We start from the raw sequence: 243 nt of genomic DNA on the forward strand, positions 1-243 counted from the left end.
GCCCACTGCCCAGGGCTGCCAGGCTCTTTCCCAGCTGGCAGTGGTGACTAAGCAGCCCAGAGAAGCTGCCTCCAAGGTCCATTCTTGTGTGGGAGATTTATTGCTGAGAGCAGAGGCGTTGAGATGGGATAATTGCCTTCATTCCCAGGCAAAGACCCCGAAGAACAAAAGCCAGTTGCCGGTGAATCCATGGTGTGATTCAAGCATTCTCTGGGAGGGGAGCAGCGGGAACTGTGTGGGGGA

This window comes from Pithys albifrons, chromosome 20 (genome assembly GCF_047495875.1).
Source record: "Pithys albifrons albifrons isolate INPA30051 chromosome 20, PitAlb_v1, whole genome shotgun sequence".
In the NCBI taxonomy this organism is placed as follows: Eukaryota; Metazoa; Chordata; class Aves; order Passeriformes; family Thamnophilidae; genus Pithys; species Pithys albifrons.